The sequence below is a fragment of the Balaenoptera acutorostrata genome, chromosome 8 (assembly GCF_949987535.1).
Source record: "Balaenoptera acutorostrata chromosome 8, mBalAcu1.1, whole genome shotgun sequence".
Taxonomy (NCBI): Eukaryota; Metazoa; Chordata; class Mammalia; order Artiodactyla; family Balaenopteridae; genus Balaenoptera; species Balaenoptera acutorostrata.
In genome coordinates this window covers 7,720,366-7,738,180 of record NC_080071.1, presented here as the reverse complement: position 1 = coordinate 7,738,180, position 17,815 = coordinate 7,720,366, and the positions used below count along the sequence as shown (strand labels likewise).

Genomic DNA, 17,815 nt, shown 5'->3' with positions numbered 1-17,815 from the left:
AACTCAAACAATTTACATATTGTTTCCTTGGGTACATTTCCAAAAACTTTTCAAAGCATTTCAATAATTTATTTTGTCAGAACATGGCAATTTGTATATTGAAAAAAACACCATGTTGGTGTTAGGAAAACTCATTTCAAATAGTTCCAAATGAGCTCTCAAAGACTCCTATTTACTTGTTAAGAGTCAAATATGCATACTCTAAAATGTTTTCTTTGGATTCACCTAAATATTCTCTCATAAATAAAATTTAAATCAACTTGTAATTCAGCAGTTCTGCGGAATTCTTTGATGAAGAGAAACACCCAAGAACCACATGCAGAGTCACTCCATTTTAGTTGCAAGATTCTTGTTCCAGCTCACCTTCCAAAACAATTTCAGTCAAGTAGAAATGTTCTGACAATCCCCGTTTAGAATGGCAAATAATCCCTGCCTTTTCATTCATTCACTCATTACCTCTCTAAAAAGAAAATGTGCAGTTACCAGAATTTTATACAATTAGTGCTCCAAGAGTGTTTTAAATGCAAACCTATACGAGGAAAGTAAAAACAAATCAAAGTTAATTGTGACTGGCTGGAACAAAATACTTACATCAATATAGGGATGGCTCATCTGCTCATCATTTACCCATTACCTGGGAGATGAACACCTCCTGCTGTGCCGGATTTTTGATACAAATTTACCATTGCCTGCCTTCTCCAGACACATGCTAAGGAAACCCAGCCCTTCTCTGACTCCTTATCCTTTTTGTACTTAATAACCTATGCACTTATTCACTTTTTATTTTTGTCTTGCTATGTGTTCTTCTTTGCAAGGGGAGCCATGCACACAGGAAAACTAGAGAGTTGAAAAACTTTACAAAAAAGCTCAGGGTCTTCCTTGCAAAGCAGACAGGAGACCCCACATCTGCCTCTGAATCACTGACTTCTTTCAACCTGTCTCCACATTGACTATTGTGATTTTCATAAACTCCAAAAAGTATAATGTGACTCCTTTTGTAAGGCATCTCTTGGGGAAAAAAAAAAAAAAAAAGTGTTGCTGTTAAGGTATTGGACTAAATGAAGAGAAATAAAGCCCTCTTATTTGAAAGTAGTGAACGTCTTTAATGGAAGGGCAGCCTTAAAACTCAACGTACAGGGCTTCCCTGGTGGCGCAGTGGTTGAGAGTCTGCCTGCTAATGCAGGGGACGCGGGTTCGAGCCCTGGTCTGGGAAGATCCCACGTGCCGCGGAGCGGCTGGGCCCGTGAGCCACAGCTGCTGAGCCTGCGCGTCTGGAGCCTGTGCCCCGCAACGGGAGGGGCTGCGATAGTGAAAGGCCCGCGCACCGCGATGAAGAGCGGTCCCCGCACCGCAATGAAGAGTGGCCCCCGCTTGCCGCAGCTGGAGAAAGCCCTCGCACGAACCGAAGACCCAACACAGCCAAAAATAAATAAATAAATAAATAAAGTAGGGGGAAAAAAAAAATTATAAAAAAAAAAAAAAAACTCAACGTACAGTGTCCAGAACAGCAGTTGGCTGCTGGAAACTCTGGCTTTTGAAGGACATGCATGTTCCTATCTCTCATCAATAAAGGCTAATGTTTTAGAATAAAGACAAACTCATTTCTAACCCTCTGCTGCCTTTCTGCAAATGCCCTTCACCATAGCCGAGTATCCAAAAAATGGAATATAAAATGTATCTGCCATTGAAAGTTAATATGTATCTGAATTAAATACACACACCAAATTTAAATGTCTGGATAGGATGCTTATGTTGATAGATTAACTTTTTTCTTCAGACAATTATCCAAATGAAAATCTTACAACTATATGTTATTATTTTTTATTATTAATGATTTCCAGTGGGTGAGGGGAGACAAAAAAGCTTTTGAAGTAACTAATTTTTAAAATTCTATTTGACAATTAAATGGATCACCATATATGTACCGGCAATTTTTTTTTTTTTTTAGCTTTCTAGCTATTTTTGTTTACTTGTTTATATGGATTACCTAACAGAAAAGTATAGCGATGACCACATGTGGATAGCAAATCATGGACTGAAACTACATTATTTTTTAGCCAAATACACCCAAATAGGCTAAATATGTGAAGGTTAGAAATACAGTTCCTACTTTAAAATTGGAGTATAAATAAAAATGGAAAAACCTAGGAGCACACTGATACAGTAGGGGGAAAATAGCGCAAAGGATGACTAGAGGAAAATTGTGATGGTGTACAAAAGGGAAAAAAGTAAGATACAACTGATAGCCAGCTTTAGCCTTTCAAATGACTGTTGGCGCGTGTTCCACCTACCACTTCCTCAATGCATCCTTTTATTATTTTTTTAGGAAAGAACATTCATGACCAATAACAATGTTATAACGATAGTAAGTGTAGGATTTAAGATATGTTTTTTAAAAAGCACCTTTAACCAACATTAAAAAGTCACCAAGGGGGGGGGGAGTGGGTAGTTACCTAGCTCTACGTTTTATTCAGTGACGGTTCCACTTTTTCACTCACTGCCTGCAAATCAGCATTTTTAGTGGACAAAGGGCTCAGCAGCGGCCTTATGATTGCTTCTTTTCAAATGGTAATGGCTATCCTAACTCCTCTGCCAGGTTTTTCTTACCAGAGCACAAATTGCAGTTTACAAGGCTCTGAAGGGAAAAAAATCTTAGCTGAATATCTTTTTTTTTTTTTATTCGACAAACTGACATGTAAATTACCCTTTAAGTGCTCCACTCTAGGGCTCTGATCATCTCCTAATTGTCACAGTCAATTGTAGCCAACAGTCTCTTCAATCCCAAGCGCTTTGACAACAAGCACAAGGATCAAAGCAGAATCAGCTCCCTTCAATATCCTTCTGTTTAGGATGCTACAAAATGCCTGAAAAAGAAAGGTGTAAGGGCATTGCTGTGGAGGAAACTGAGAGTAGCAAGTATTAACAATAGTCATTTTCTCCATCTCTACAATTATGCTGTAAAAGCTGCCGTGATCCTTAATCACGTGTGTAGAACAAATATGTAAACCTCCCGGGCAATTAATATGATGCTCTTAAGATGATACTAATATTCGAGCTTTACAAACAACACCGTCTCTGTGGCTTAGAAAAGCTATGACACAGATATGGGAGAGCAATCATTTCACGGCAGCTGCAGCACAAAAAACTATTATCAAACATATTTTATATTTGAGCATAAATTCCAAAGCATAGTTCTTATTACTCAGTTTGGTGTCAGGATTCACAGCTCCCCCAAACTAAATAGCCCATTGAAAATTCTAGAGTTTCTTTTGATTAACCTAGAAATATCCAATTGAAAATGTGCCCCCAAATAAATAAAAAATGTGACATAAAAACTAATTTCAGAAGAATACTGGTTCCCTTAGTAGGGGTAAATCTGTCTTATTGCTTTACTGGGAACAAACTAATTAAAAGTCATTACATGATCTACAAACATGAGTTCTAAATAAGATGTACTTACCAGGATCATCACTTAACAAAACACGACAATTCTTTCTAACTAGTTATCATTCATCGCTAACTTTCTTTAAAGATTATTAATGCTTTTCTCAAAAGATAAAAAATTCATCCTATCAACTATAACAATATAAATAATTTCATGGAAAGAGAAACTCTAATAATAAAATAATAAATCTGTATAAAATAACCACTTTAAAAATAACCTGAAGGTTGTCAGGAAAAAACGACAAATGGAAAGAAATCAAAGGTGCATGTGTAGAGAGAGTCCTCTACAGCTTGTCTCATTGTACCCAGGCATTACACACATACAGCATGTAAGGTCACACAGTGATTGACAGTCTTCCTATGCTCAAGAAAAGAAATGAAGAAAAGACTCAGCAAGTACCCCAGGTTTTCGCACAGCCACTTTACTCAAATCCCCCTGTAGGGGTTTCCCATCCTCCCCTCAATTTCACCTTGAATTCTCAGGTTTGATTGAAGAGCTTCACAGAAGGGTCTATTACAGATTGAGGAATGATCCATTTCACATCTGAAGCTCCAAAGAGCTACTTGTGAGGAGTCTTTGAGGGCATTTATCTCACATGTGAAGCTTTCTGCAAAATCAATATGGGTATTTTTCAGTTTGACAAGTCAACATGAAATATCACATAATAATAGAAAAACAGAGTTGTACATTTAAACACACCCAATACAGTTATCTATGAGAAAGCTTATAGTTATTACTCATGTATATCCTTGAGTATGCCTAATCTAAATTCATCCTGAGAGCTGGGCTAAAGTGCACAGGAAGAGAAACTGACTGGTCACCATATTTCTGGCTCCTCTGTCTTAATTCATCCAGGTTTTGCAGTGAGGGAAGAGAATGAGCAGGAATCATGACCTTTGTGTCCAATCTGAGAGCGATATGAGAAGAGGGAAGAAAATAACCAGACGTAAGAAAGAGGAAGGAAGCAGAACAAAGGAGAACTTTGTAAAGGACTTCAAATTTAACTAATTGGCCATAACTAGGCAAAACAGTCACCCAAAGTACAGCAACCAAGTCTCAAATCCCCACCACCACTGCAGCAGCAATAGCAGGGTAACTGACATATCTGTGTTTGGATCTGGCAATCTTTGGGTGAATCCCAGATCTTTTACCACCTGCATAAGCTTGAGGAACATGATTTAACTTCTCTAAATCTCTGGGGGTTTTTTAATCTCAAAATGGGACTAGTCAGAAGATTTACCTTATAAGGTTTTGTAAAGGTTAAACAAGATGATACATACAGCACCTGGCACATGGAAAACATTCAAATGGTGGTAAATATTGATGAAATTATTATTGTTTCCTTAAACCTATCCACAAGGCCCCTAGAGTTCTAATCTGGTGCCATTTCTACTTATCCCTGGACACTTTCCATATTGGTTAATGTCCCCAAGTTGTAGATGACAGTCTGGTCAGAGTGCACTCACCGTATTAACTCTGGTGTAGGTCCTAGCAGAGGAGTGCAGCCACCCATATTCTTTTGTCTTAAAAATGGTCTTCCTCCAACCAGAAAGGGTGTCCCTATCAACAAAGAGAGAGAGAATCAGATGGGGCTTCAAGAAAGGAAAAGAGGGGCTTCCCTGGTGGCGCAGTGGTTAAGAATCTGCCTGCCAATGCAGGGGACACAGGTTCGAGCCCTGGTCTGGGAAGACCCCACATGCCGCGGAGCAGCTGGGCCAGTGAGCCACAACTACTGAGCCTGCGCGTCTGGAGCCTGTGCTCTGCAATGGGAGAGGCCGCAACAGTGAGAGGCCCGCGCACCGCGATGAAGAGTAGCCCCCGCTCGCCGCAACTGGAGAAAGCCCTCGCACAGAAATGAAGACCCAACACAGCCAAAAATTAATTAATTAATTAATTAATTTTAAAAAAAAAGAAAGAAAAAGAACCCAGGCTTAGAGACCAAATCAGCTCATCAGTACAAGCAATGAATGAGGTAAGAGATGTAGCATATGGGTTTTTTTTTCGTATGCCAATGTTATAATTAATACTGGAGTTATCTCTATATACTCCACCACTGGAAAGATCTTAAAAAACTCTCAGAAGCATATTGCCACCCAGATTCAGTTAAATAGCTCACCAAAACTGCATATTCCTCTCATTTTATTTTCCTGTAGCCCATCACTACCTAAGTAGTACTAATACCATCTGTACTTGATTATCTGTGCTTGGATCAACTAATTTGTAGATTGCTTGAAACACGCTTTTAATTTTAGGTTAACTCTCCCTACCACTCAGAATTAGCCAAGAGTAAGCAAAATATGTGAGTTGAGAGATGTAAAAGTTCATGTTAATATCAAAATAAGAAAAGCATCGTTAAAAAATTCAAAGTTTAAAAACTTACCCTATATTTCAAAGTCAAATAACTAAACATAAGTGACTTTGTATTTAATTAATTCAAAGAACTTATACGCAATAATGTTCATTTTTTTAGGTATCCTACTGTTCTCCTCCATTATTAAAATTAAGCCAGAGCTTTTATTCCAAAACCAAATTAAAATATTTTATTAAATGCTGATATAGAATTACAAGAACAAGTTGAGATAATTTCCTACTTTAAAGGATCGTTTCCTTAAATTTTTTAATTTATTTGTTTTGGACTCAAAATACATTTTTAGCAAGGGAACAAGTTTATAAATGATAATTAAATTCCCAGATTGACTCATAAAAACTTGTTCAATGTAAAACATACCTGAAACACTCTAGAACCAAGTCTTAAGTGACTCTAGGTCACGAGGTCTATAAATTTAACCTTGTGGAGGCTAAAGGAGTATCATCAAACACAGTTTCCAAATTTTGGAACATTATCAGGCAAGAGATCTGATAGAAGGATGGAACATCCATGAGTCTGAGTGATCACTATTCTCATGATCACCATCATGTCAACACCATCATCATCATTATTATCTTGCCATATTTCACCCATCATGTTAGTACATGGTAGCTATGAAGGTAGTGATGGTAGATAGCCAATGAGATGACTTGATCTCATCATCTTGACTTTTGAAGTAAGTGGAGGAGATCTGTACCAGGGTGTCAGGACCTCACTCGTTCTTTCTTTCACCTAAACCTCTTCCATGATGTTCATTTCCCAGCCAGGACCCTGAGCATTATTTAAACACTTTCAATTAAGTAAATGAAGGCTCTGAGATAGCAGTACCCACTAAGAACACTCATGCCTGCCTCTTGTCCATACTTTCAAGTAAGCACACAGTACCCTACAGTTTGCAATTCACCTAAATGACCTAATCACAAAACATATACATACCCCACTTCAAAACTGAACTGATCAGGGTTGGGGAGGAGGAAATGGGGAGTAATTATTTAATGGGTCTAGAGTTTTGGTTTTGCAAGATGAAAAAGTTCTGGAACTCTGTTGCACAACAGTGTGAATGTGCTTAACACTACAGAACTGTACACTCAAAATGGTTAAGATGGCAAATTTTATCTTCTGTTTTTTAACCACAACTCAAAAGTTTTTAAATAAAAAAATAATGCAGAGAAATTACTTGTAAAAACTAGTGCATTAATTCAATAATCAATAAATAAATATGGAACATCTTTTAAAAACTGAATTAAGGGTATCCTGATTTTTAAGTGCCAGGCAGCCAGAATCCTAGGTTTCAGTTCTAATTTCTTTTCTATGAAAATACTGCCTGCAAAATTATCTATAAACTTTCAAATCCAAATGGACGAGCATATGACTTGACATAGGAGAAACTGCACATAAAAATGAAGGTCAAAATTAAATAAATCAATGAAACTCGGATTATAGAATTTCACTTCTCTTCTGAAAGATTCAAACAGTGATACACAAGAAAACCACCACTCCCAGGTGCTCTGTTCTGAGGCTGTAACTACCACACATTGTTACCACTTAGAATCTCAAAATTTCTCTGAATTTTCAGTGGACCAAGCAAAAGTTAAAGCTCATGGAGACAAAAATACCTGAACCCAAACCAGACTAGTTTTCAGTGGTTTCTCTGTTTTTGTAACAGTAGTTCCACAGTCTCTTAACATTCACTTTCTTCTGGGTTAATTTTTTTACCATTTTTAAAGTTATGTTACAAAATAAAGAGTTTTCAGGATTCAGGGTCATAATGCTTTCTTAAAACAAGCTGAGCTAATTTACATTTATCCCACACAAAGGTAGGAGATGAAAGCTTCAAAAGAAGTAGAAAAAACGGGATTATAGAGTAGTGGGGGAAGTTCATGGAAACTAGTGTCTTTGCTTTATAATCCCAACTTATACACACAGAATGAAATCAACCAAAAGCAAAAGTAGATGGCGACCTTTTTAAAGTGAGATCCCAGAGACAAAAACTAATGGACATGGTACACTGATTCAAACATTTATTAGAATTTTTTTCTCTGCATTATGTACTCTGCTCCAATCATTGGATCACCTAATGGTTTGTTTTTAACATTTATTCTTGTAGTGTGTATAGTTTATTAGATTAGGGGTAGCAAAACCTTGAAGTCCAGTGTGAATTTGAGGTTTGTAATAGTACTTATAGTTTTAATAATAATAGTTACCCATGAGTAACATATCTTGGCGCTTATATTATCTCTTTAGAACAACCATATGAGGTATCAAATATTCTTCTGAGATATGAGGAAACTGAGGCTTTGAGAGATTAAGTAACTTGGTCAAAACCAGTGTACACACTAAAGAATTCTGTGCTCTTAACCACAAAGCTCCCCTGCACCTTGAATTGTTAAGAGTGTAGCTTCATTTCAGTGTAGATTATTTTCTACATTATCTATTCGGAACTCTTATTTATCTTCTTGATAAATGAGTTCCCTCTTGCTTTGGAGATCTCCTATTGCCCGTTAGTTCCTGAATAGAAACCATATCTTGGACACAGACACTTGTTTTGATTGACTCCATGACTGAACCAAATGTGGTCGTTGGCCAACATGGTCATTGACCAGCAACAGTAGCTCCCTTTGTTCCACTGCTACCTCTCCGTGTATTCACCAAACGACTGGGTTACACACCATTTCACTACAGAGAGCAGCATCCATAATGGCATGTATTTTGAAATCCACTTGAATTCAGCACTATAATCACTAGCAATTCATGGTATTCCAGAAGACCCTACTACACTTGCAAATATCATAATCAGCACCAGTGAAGAACATAAAGACCAGCACAATGGGCCATTTTGTTTCCCTGCTTCAGATCTGGATCCCTTTTCCCCAGACATTTCTTTGCCCAGGTGAATATACCCATGCCATTTCTAGGGAGGACAGAATGGGGACACACTCTCACAGGTTACTTAGGGCCAGCCTTAGATTCCAAGAATAATAGTAAAGCCAGAACCGTAAGGACTCTCTAAACCATGCCATAAAATTACATATGATTAAAATGTGGTTCAAAGTAAAATTTATTTGCCCAAAATCATAAGCTAATGAGTGAAAAAGCAGAGACGTTGTATTCCAAGTCCAGTGCACTTTCCACTTATGAGGCTGTTTTAAACAAAAGGCTTACTATGTGTCAAATAAGGTACTAGATACTTTACAAACAGTATTTCACATAATTTTCACAACCTTCAGACAAAATAAATATTATTAGTCTTCTTACAAATGAAAAAGATTATATAATTTAGCTAAATTCACATTTCTAGAAAGTAGCAGCTGTAAGAATTAGCTGTTAACACCTTACTTTTAATATAATGGTCAAATTCCTTAAAAAAAATTCCAGAAGTGATTATGACACTAGACAGTGATGGACTGATGTTGAGATCAGAGGAGGAAAAGGTATGAAATTAAGGCCTGGGGAATTTTTTAAAAAACTGAAAGGTGTTACATGAACTCACTGGTCTTTATTTTTATTTCTTTATACCCTGTTTTTTATTTTTCTTAAAAGAATTTAAGTTGGTTTATTAACAAAAGCAAACAAAATACAAAGAGACAAAAATGCATTCAATACAATAAGATAAACTAAATTTAAAATAGGTGAATAAAATGAGTCTAAGGAAAAACACAGTGAAAATAAGAAAGACAAAATTCTTGCAAGGAAGTCTTACATAGTTGCCGGGGGCGGGGGGGGGGGGGTGGGTGGGTAGGCTGTAAATTTGAACCTGAGCTTTCAGGCAGGCTACATAAAGAGGGAAGCATGACCCATTACATGAATTGCAGTCTCCCTAAAACAAAGAAGAAGCCATTTGCTCAGGAGAGACGCAATTATTCCTGGTTATGAGACCATGGAGAAATTTGTCCCTGTGCCCCTCCTCGGGAAGGCTCGGTAGAGACCAGGGAACAGTAACCTCAGCAATGTGCTCCCAGCACGCAGCGCGAGGCACCGCATAGAGCTGTTTATCGCACCTTCCTTAGGGCAGCAGCATCGCACCCAGCAGAATTCAGCCAAGGCCGTTTTGCGGGGACGGCATGCTAGCTGTCTCCAGGAAAGGTCAGAAGGAAGGAGAGGTTGGTACCGAAGCAGAGGCATGCTGAACCATGCAGATGCGGGGCAGAAGTCCCGCACAGACACAGCCCTAGGGCTAACGCCCTCTACACCTTTGCTGTAAGGCCCAGCCCATCGCCACCTGGGAGGCATTTAGCCCCCTTCCACTTACCTCGTCCAATCTGAAAAGGATTCACGCTCCCTAACCTCTTCTGATGCAGAGGAACAGATCAAAACTTGGTGGCCTCTGCACCAGACCCAGGTCTCAAGATGCCCTGAGGGGAACGAGTGAAGCGGGCAGAGCGGACAAAGCCAGGCCAAGAGAGCCATTTTGACGGTGGTGTCCTCACAGGTTGTGCCATGTCCTTGGTCAGATAAGAGGCCCACTGTTCCTGAGCTTTGCAGAGGGCGCCAGGTGCCATTGGCAAACCTCTGTTAGGAGCCTTTACTCCCATTCATTTATTCACTCATTCACTGAGTCAACAAATGCGTATTATCATTATTATGATCTTGTGCCCAGGAAACACAGGTGGACAAGACATTCGGGGCCCCTTCCTAATGGGGCTTGTGGGTTAGCTTCTACCTAAAGACGCTTTGAATTGGGCTAACCCAGGGAAGAGCATGGAGCTGGAGAATTAATCACTAAAACTCTACATCCTGCCTTTTTTCATCAGAGGCTGTGGGAGAATTCCTTTGGAAATCTGGAGAGAGCCCTTCCCTGGGGATTAACTAAAGACTGTGGCTTTGCAACTAGTTTCAACAGTCCATGCCTTCAGTTGCCTCATCTGTCAAGAATGAAACTAATACTTGCAACAAATACTTCATAACGTTCTGTGAAAGGAAAAAAGAGTAAGGTGCGAAAGCTAAAAACACTGTAGAAATATGACATCCAAAACATGTGCACATTGATAAAATGAAACTTAAAGCTGTTATTACGTAAGTACACCTGAGTGTCTGTCATAGCTAGAAGCATGTGTTAAGAATACAAGATACTGAAATAAAAAATGAGTAATTTATTCTAAATACTAGACAACTATATTAATTAATAAAATTTAATGGCCTGCACTGAAGGACTCACTGAATGACAAATATAGCCCTTCTAGGATGTTAAAAACATAATTAAGAGCAGTCTTGAATGGCAGCACCCGGACACTCTTATCTGTTGATGTGCAAACAGTGTGGTTATGTAAGGAATAAAACATACTTTAAAATAGTCATTTCACATTATCAGGCAAAGCTCAGAGCATGCTAAGAAATAACTCTACTCCAGAGAGAGCTGTACATTCACTGACAACTCCTCTAACTGAAACTGGAGTTGTCATCTCCCATCCCCAACGCACAAGCTATGCCAAAGGAGTGTAGTCAACTAGAAAACAATGAGCGTTTGTCCTGGCTGTACAGATTAAACCAGTTTTAAGCATTTTAACATAAAAGCACACATCACAAGATGCACTGCACAGCATTATTTACACGAGGTCAAATTCTCACCTTCTCCTCACCCAGGTTGGCTATCAAGTAGAATATACTTAAGGATTAGATCCATTGCTTTCAAAGTTATCTGTCTGCATGCCATAAAATATTTCATTGAAAGCAAGGGGCTCATTGGATACTTCACTTTATAAGGAAATATTGCTAGGCATCTATGTAATGTTCTCTTAGCACCCTTTAAAATGTACCTAACCTCATACTTTTTCCCAGTCTCCCAGATTTGAGGCTGCTTAAATGCTCTGCAGACCCCATGTACCATTACTTCTAGAGAGCAATTATATCAGACAGATTAAAGTATACTCACGTTCCACATTAAGTACAATCATTTTGCTGTAAAAATTTTGAAGCAATGTTTATAATTTTGTTTCAAGGAATCTTTATAATTTTGTTTCTCAAGTGATATGCTAAATTTACAATCAACTTTTTTCAACCCATCATCAAGCACATAGAAGAAGGCTTGCAGAGTGAAAATGTTTAACCTAAAAACTGTTTTCAAATATAATGATATTTTTACGATACTCTTTTTGAAGCTGACATAACGCTGCATTTTGCTTGTATTTATTAGTCTGGATTTTGTATTTCTTGTAATTTGCAACCAATATAATTGTGATCAAGCCTTAAATATTTTCCTAGGCCCATGAAACTTGTAAGCTCTGGAGTGCCTTCAGCTCCTAATGAATGAGATGGCCCTACCCGTATCAGCCCCAGATACCATCTTCACCAGAAACCTAGCACAGAAGTCCCTGGAGCCTGAGCCACCAAACCCCAACCCAAGGGTTGGGCACTGTGCAATGCTGACTGGCCTCCTCTGGTTGGAATCTGGCACTGGCCGGCCCTCTGACAAGTAGTCCACATGTGGTGGAAGGGGTACCTTCTCTGAGCACTCAGGACTCCTCAGTGTCTGGTGGCTACACTTGGCTCCTTGCTTGAAGCTTTTTTTTACATCTTTCAAATAAAATCCTCTCTTGAGGTCCAGCTGAACGTTAGAAAGAATAACATATAACTGACCACATTCCCTCTCACCCACAAAAAAAAAAAAAAAAAAAAAAATCACTCAGTGGAAAAACCCTTCAGAAATAGACAAAATGCATACCTCTTAACATCTCCAGAATATTCCACCTCAGGGGCTTCTTGAAGGCAACCACTGCAGCTAATAGCCCTGGCTCTCCACCAGTAGTGAATTGTGCTGGGGTCAGAAGTCTCCTAGCCCACTACTGCCAATATGACAGCCCCATATCCTTTATACTGTACTGCTTTAAAGGAAAAATGTCTGAGGAAAAAATGGAAACTGTGTAGGTAAATATGGCATATTGTTATCATTTTAAAATTCCAGGGAGATTCTTCAATATTTACAATTTTGATTTCCTTGCAGATGTTCTAAAACAATGGCACTGTTAAACCTTAAAATTAATACCTTATTATGTTTTTTATAAGCATCTCCCTAATTCCTTCTTTCTCTTTATTCATTTGATATTAGTTGAGCACCTTCTCTGTGCCAGGCACCGTGCTGAGCCCTGGTGAATACAGCAGAAGGAGTCCCTGGGAATAAAGAAGGTAGCCATTGCAACCCACTGTGGTGTGTTATGTAAGTGCTTCTGCATGGCTAATTTAAACCCGTCTTACTAAAATTCAATCCCATTTCTCCTTGTTCTGCCCACGGAGTAGGTAAACAACAGCCAATCACTATCCTCTCTAACGTAGCCTTCCTGATACTTAAAAAGCTCAAGTTTCTTTTTTCTTGTTCAAAATAAACATATTTTTTCCACAAAGAAAAGAAGACTACAGTTGATGTTTGCAACAAGCCAATATAACTCCTTTGCTGTGTCATCACATTGTCATTGACATGAAAATATAGAATATGAGTTTTCAGTCACACTGAAGGGATAAAGGAAAATATAGTCCCATGTGATCAACCAGTTTCTCAGGCATTAATCTATACACTATTCCTGATAATGCCATTCTAAGAAAATGCATTATAGTGGAACAAAAATTTTGCATCATTGCACTAGCTGAGAAAAAAATAACTAATAGGTCTCTATCCCTTATGACTCATATCAGAGAACCCTGCCCCCAAAGAAATAAAGACACATTGTCACTGAACCACATTATTGTCCCTTAAGAAGACTATAAAATGAGTACCTCATTCATTCGTTGACATTGAACTTGTGCCAAAACTATTAAGAGCATGTATTAATAGATATCCCTAACGTGTAGGAATGAATACAGAATAAAACACGAAATTAGTATTCACTATTAATTTGTCTTTTATAAATGATTAAGTAAGGCATATGAAGGAAATAAAAGGGCAATAAATAGCCTTTTATCACAAACTAGGGGATTTCTCTTACTCCGGGCTTGATCACAACCAGTTTAGAAATATGCATAATCGCCTATGGTCAATATCATATAACTGCCAGATCGCACATTCAACAGATAACCACTCTTATTATAAAAGCGACTTCCTTGACCTCATATTTTGGTCTGGCTAGGAATTCCTGTACTTTCCCAGATCAGTTGTCACACAGTACCAATCTTGTGCTGTGCATGTCAATTTGTACCAGTGTAAGTGACCGGTGACTTGCAGAGCTTACTCTAAAACACACTTCTATGCATATGCATAGCACAAGTTCAAGAAATATGATCAGAGTTGTTCTTGCTGTGCTTCTTAAAATCTGAAGTCTATGTGTGTTTTTCTATTATAGCTAAGGTACAGTGTGTGTTATTTGGCAGCTGAATTTGACATGAAAATATAAAAGGTTTGGGCAACCACATATTTGGAAATAGAAATCTTTCCTGAAAACATGGCTTTGGTTTTTAAACACAGCTAAATTTCTGGAAACTTCAATTTGTTAAAGACAGCCAAGACTTCAATCATATTTAACATATTCCTGGGGTTTACATATAGTGTTTCAAAGTAATAAACAACATCTTGTTTGGAGTAGCACGAAGAAAATGAGGCAAGCACTTCTTTAGAGTAAAAGCTCTACTTTTAAAAATAGTTTGGAGACTCATTCTTATGTTAGTGAAATCACAAAACACTATTCAGCAAACAAAACATGATGAGCTCAATTCAAGTTGGTAAACATTTTTAGCTGGCTTCATTTGTAGTAAGAATTTTAATGTAACGATAACTTCAAGAATGCATCCCTTATAACGGAAACTTGAGGGCCAAAACTTTTTTTTAATTGTTAATAAGAACAATGGTGTCAAATTTGCACTGGAAAATCGGAAGAGATGTGATGACAACAGTAAATTGATTGTTTGAACAATTTAAAAAATCACATTACCGTGCACTAAAATGCATCTGCATTTACTCATGAGTACTCTCACTGCAGTGACCAAAAAGCCCCCAGGCCTGATTCAGTAGCAGAAAATAGACTCCTTCCATAAGGTAGGATATATATACCTTACTTCCAGCACATAAAACTTGCAATAAAGCTGTAAATACTTCACATGCTTTTTCCTCATTGGTCTAAGCATAATAGTGATGTCTAAAAACCCTTAAGTCACTTAGTAAGAATAACAAGCACTTTTCAACAAGCAAGACATGACGAGCCAAAATAATACCATCCAAAGAAAGGAAGGCATAAGGAGCTTTCTCTATACTCTTTATAAGAAGTCAGATCAAATTTCACTTAACCACGCTTTCTCCCTACACAGTGAACAGAACATTTGTTATAAGGATAACTACAGATTCACATCCAGATAATCTATGGCAAACCAACTGATAAACATACAAACATCTTGCTCTGTGGTCAATATTCCTTTATTTTGCCTGCATGTTATTCCTAATTTTTTAGATAATAAATATTTTATTTCTTGTGGTTGATAGGTAAACCATGGGAATTCATTTAAAAGTTTAAAAGTCGGTGACATGTTATGCCCCTTTCTCACCACCTGTACTCAAAACCACTATTGGAGTGGACCTCAAGAGTACAAAGACCTTAAATCTGAGCTCACCTGGGACAGTGCTGATTTGCAGCTCTTTACCTGGAGTAATTATTAGTAACACAACCTTTCAGTCTCAGAAGTGTCCCAGTTTGGATGATAAACTATATGGCCACCCTTCTTATAAGATAATGGATGCCATCTACTTGATAGGACTTCTGGGTACCAAGCATGTTTGCCTCGAGTATTTCCCCTAACCCAGACAGCACATAGTCGGAATTCTGCCAGCTACACTACAAATTCCTTGAGTCCTGAGATTGGGTTTTTATTTAACTGTGTGCAGCTAGTACAGTGTCAGTACTAGTACAGTACAAATGCTAAATAAATGTTTTTTTGGATGAATGAAGAGTCATTCCTTTAGATAAAACATTGCCTGCTTTGGATATTCTCTTTTAAAATTCCTAGAAGGAGAAGCACATGTATAAAATTGATAACGACCTTCAAAATCTGACCCCTTATCACCACCTCTACTGCTACTACTCTGGTCCAAGCTACTATCATCTCTTGTGTAGATTAATGCAACCTCCTCCTCTCTGCTCTCTCTGTTTCTATTATTGCTTCCCTGGGGTATATTCTCAACACAGCAGCAAGTGACCTTGTTAAAGCTAAATCAGATGGTGTTACTCCCCATCTGACCCTGAGTAAAAGCTAGTCATTACAATAGCCTACGAGGAGCATCGTCAGATTTAGCAAATAAAAATATAAGGGCCCAGTTAAACGAATAATGTTTAGTGCAAGCATGTTTCATACAATATTTGGGACATACTTGTACTTTTAAAAAGTATTTGTTGTTTAACTGAAATTAAAATTTAATGGAGCATCTATATTTTATCTGGCAAATCTTACAAGGATTTACCTGACTGGGCATATGTGCACACATGCACACACACACACACACACACACACACACACACACACACACACCTACCTCAGCCCTCCTCTCCTGTTATCCTTCCTTTCCCTGGACGCCAACCCAATGGCACTGACACTGACACCAGGCATACTTCTGCCCTGGGGCTTTGTGCTGGTTGTCTCCTGTCTAGAAATTTCTTTCCTTGGATACTGCTACCACTCACTACCTCACTTTCTTCAAAACTGTCTGCACCTTCTTAGGGAAGCTTTCCCTAGCCACCCTATCTAAAATCCAATTCCTATCTTCCTTCTGCACTTCGGTTTTTCCATTACTCTTATCATTTCCTAATATATTCTATTTTTTACTCATTTATTTTGCACATAAGCTCCTTGAGAGGAGGAATTTTTGTCTATTTTTCCCTCTGTTGTGTCTCTAATTCCTAGAGCGGGCTCTGGCACAAATGAGGCCACATAAAAATTATCAGATTAATGAATGATCATCCATAGCAGTAGTAGTCATATTATTATTGCTATCAATTTAAATTCTGTATTGTCTGCGAAAGACTTGAATAGATATTTCGCCACAGGAGAAATACAAATGGCCAAAAAGCACGTAAAAACATACTCAACATAACTAATATTAGGAGAATACAAAGCGAAACCACGATGAGATTCCACTTCAACCCCTTTAGGATAGATACTATCAAAAAAAGAGAAAATAACAAGCGTTGAAGAGGTTGTGGAGAGATTGGAACACTTGTGCACCGCTAGTGGGAATGTAAAATGGTGCAGTCACTATGGAAAACAGCATGTCAGTTCCTCAAAACATTAAAAATAGAACTTCCATGTGATCCAGCAATTTCACTTCTGTGTGTGTATGCCCAAAAGAATTGAAAGCAGGGTCTTGAAGAGATATTTATACACCCAAGTTCATAGCAGCATTAGTCATAATAGCCAAATGGTGGAGGCAACCCAAATGTACAGGGATGAATGAATGATGAACAAAATGTGGTCTATATATACTTACAATGGAATATTAGTCAGCCTTAAAAACGAAGGAGATTCTGACACATACTATGACATGGATGAACCTTGAAGACAATATTCCAAGTGCAACAGGCCAGTCACAAAAAGACAAACACTGTAAGATCCCACTTATATGAGGTGCCTTGGCTAGTCAAATTCACAAAGACAGAAAGTAGAATGGTAGTTCCCAGAGCCAGGGGTAGGGGAGAATGGGAAGTTGTAGCTTAATGGGTATCTAGTTTCAGTTTTGCAAGAAGAAAAGAGATCAGTAGATTTGTTGCACAACAATGTGAATGTATTTAACACTCCTGAACTGTGTACTTAAAAACGGTTAAGATAGTTGATTTTATGTTATGGGTACTTTACCATCAGTAAGTATTTTTAAAAATTGAAATAAGTAAATAAATAAATAAATAAGTCAATGTAGTCTGAAGAGCAAGACCAGGCAGGTTGTATCATTTTATTGTTGAATCTTGACAGCAACACAGGCCATGAGTGATGTTATGCCCATGTCACAGACAGAGCAGCTAAAACCAAAAACCTCAGAATTCAGCAAAGATCATACTCCTGGTAAGTGGAGGGCTTGGGAGAGTGATGACTTCAAACCTGTG

General features: G+C 38.1%; 1 long non-coding RNA gene across 1 annotated transcript; it reads right to left on the bottom strand.

Moving 5' to 3' along the window:
- Nucleotides 1–2,710: 2,710 nt before the first annotated feature.
- Nucleotides 2,711–5,007, bottom strand: LOC130708729 (uncharacterized). Its single transcript, XR_009009084.1, has 3 exons — nt 4,912–5,007; nt 3,915–4,052; nt 2,711–2,864 (listed from the first exon to the last, which is right to left on the bottom strand). It is a non-coding gene; the product is annotated as an uncharacterized LOC130708729 (long non-coding RNA).
- Between the last annotated feature and the right edge of the window lie 12,808 nt (nt 5,008–17,815).